At 46.4% G+C, this 2500-nt stretch overlaps 1 protein-coding gene across 3 annotated transcripts in view; it reads left to right on the forward strand.

The window, feature by feature from the left end:
- raver2 (ribonucleoprotein, PTB-binding 2) overlaps positions 1 to 2500 on the forward strand; it is a gene marked incomplete at its 5' end in the record, with an annotated part of 76333 nt that overhangs the window by 29289 nt on the left and 44544 nt on the right. The gene's annotated exons all lie outside the window — the stretch shown is intronic.

Consider the following 2500-nt stretch of genomic DNA (forward strand, 5'->3'; position numbering starts at 1 on the left):
GTGCTCCTCACTGAGTCTTCATGAGAAGTCTCTATCCTGTACTCCTCTCCTCCTCTCTGAGTCTCCATAAGGAGTCTCTGTCCTGTACTCCTCTCCTCCTCTCTGAGTCTCCATAAGGAGTCTCTGTCCTGTACTCCTCTCCTCCTCTCTGAGTCTCCATGAGGAGTCTCAAGCTGTACTGTGCTCCTCTCTCTCTGCGTCTCCATGAGGAGTCTCTGTCCTGTGCTGTGCTCCTCTCTCCATGAGGAGGAGTCTCTGTGCTCACAGCCCCACAGACTGGGTTTCTCTCATTATGACTTCTTTCAGAACCCTCATGGCAGGAGAATTGCAGCCTTTAACACAGTTTCCCAACGAAAGGCCTTTCTTCCGACGCCACCCCTACCCCCACCTCACTGCCTGTTGCAGGCTTTAAAGAAATATAACAGCAGCAACTGTCACATTTTAAAGCAAATCCCCCCCTCCCCATAATTAAATCAAGCCTTTTGTAGTTTCAAAAATGGCCTGTCTCTGTCCTGTCACCAGCACAGTGCTTGTGTGTTATAAGATTATTGTGTAAGCTATTTAAGCGGCTCTGAGCTCGCCGAGCATCCACCCCCGCACACACCCCTCTTGTCACAGAAAATACTCCATTGAGTTTTTATGGAGCTTCGTGCAAAGCCCCTGCTCCAGCCGCTCGTGCAGATTCACAGGCCAGGCGGGAGGGTGTTATTTCAGGAGGACGAGAGTGCTGTGCGTTCAGTCACTGGAAACACACCGAGCTCCATCCGCCTCTGTTCAAAGTCATTGTTCTTCCGCACACGCAGACATACAGGGAAAAGCACACGTATGATTTGGACATCACTGTGCTGTGCTAATTAATTCTATGTGGCAGTGGAATATTCCTGTGGTGTGTGTGTGTTTGTGTGTGTGTGTGTGTGTGTGTGTGGTTGTGTGTGGGAAGGGGGATGGGAGAAAAGGCAAGTCTTTTCAGAACAACACTAGCTGTCATCATTACACCAAACAATTACAGGCGTGTAGAGGCGTTTGGTGTTTTTTTTCTCTGGATAATAAGTGCTCACTTCTGAATATATGAGCAGTTATCTTTGTATCCAGTCATGGGTAGAGGGTGTAATGGGCCTCAGACACTAAAAGTGAATTAAGCACCAAAGCCCACAGCACCTGACTGTCAGGCCTGGTTACACACAAATAGTCTGTAAATATTATTTGGATGCAAGGGGAGTCTGTTTGTGTCTTTGTGTGTGTGTGTGTGTGTGTGTGTGTGTGTGTGTGTGTGTGTGTGAGAGAGAGAGAGAGAGAGAGAGAGAGAAAGAGAAATAAAGTGAGAGAATGAATGAGAGTTAGAATGGGGAAAGTGATTGATGTTGAAAAATGACTGTTTTGAGAAAGGAGGAGACTAGGAGGCTGATGAACAGAATGGGTGGAGAGCAGGAGGGAGAAGAAGTGATAGAGTAAGAGACCAGCCAGCAGAATGAACGATAGAGGCGTGTTAGTGAGTGAACTCAGGGGGATCCTCTTAGCTTATGGGTCTGCGTGTTTATCATACCTGACAACAGAATCCCTCTCTCTCTCCCTCTCTTTCTCCCTCTCCCTCTCTCTCTCCCTCTCAACCCCCCCCCCCCTCTCTCTCTCTGTGTTTCAAAATCATTTCATTAACTTCTCATTTCACACATCATCAGTCTGTGTGCCTGTGCCCTGCACAGCCAGTGTCCTCATTAGGGTGCAGTTTAGGAGCCTTATTGCTGCTGTTGTGACCTTATTAGGGTGCAGTTTAGGAGCCTTATTGTTGCTGTTGTGACTGCTAGCACCTTGCTGTCATCATTATGCAGTAATTAGCCTGGAGTTGTTCCATTTCCAATGCTAATATATTCTGTATGGCATGCCCTGCAGCTGGTATGTGTATGAGGGAGTGGGTGAGAGAGGGAGTGTGTGTGTGTTTGTCTTTGTGTAAGAATGGGTGGGTGTATGCGAAACATATGGAATATACAGGTCACATTAGAATTGTGAGAGTGATTGCATGTGTGCAATTATATTTCTGTGTGTGTGTGTGTGTGTGTGTGTGTATGTTTATGCACGTGTGTAAATATATATTTCTCCGTTAGAGTGAGTGTGTTCATGCATGTGTGTAAATATACATCTCTCTGTGTGTGAGTGTGCTCATGCATGTGTGTGTGTGTGTGTACACATGGTTGTGACCCTGACCCTGACAGATGCTCCCATGTGATTGTATAGATGGGGCCTTCTGAAAGCTTTATCTCCATGTGTGTGTGTGTGTGTGTGTGTGTGTGTGTGTGTGTGTGTGTGTGTGTGTGTGTGTGTGTGTGTGTGTCTGAAAATATTTCAACCTTGACCCAGATTGTCATAAAATGTCATAAAATAAAATGTTTGTAAGGATTTTACTGGGATTTTACCGTGTTTTTTCCTCAGATCATAAAGCTTCCGCTTTTCCTCCCTCTCCCTCTCCCTCTCTCTCTCTCTCTCTCTCTCTCTCTCTCTCTCTCTC

This window comes from Sprattus sprattus (genome assembly GCF_963457725.1).
Source record: "Sprattus sprattus genome assembly, chromosome: 2".
Taxonomy (NCBI): domain Eukaryota; kingdom Metazoa; phylum Chordata; class Actinopteri; order Clupeiformes; family Clupeidae; genus Sprattus; species Sprattus sprattus.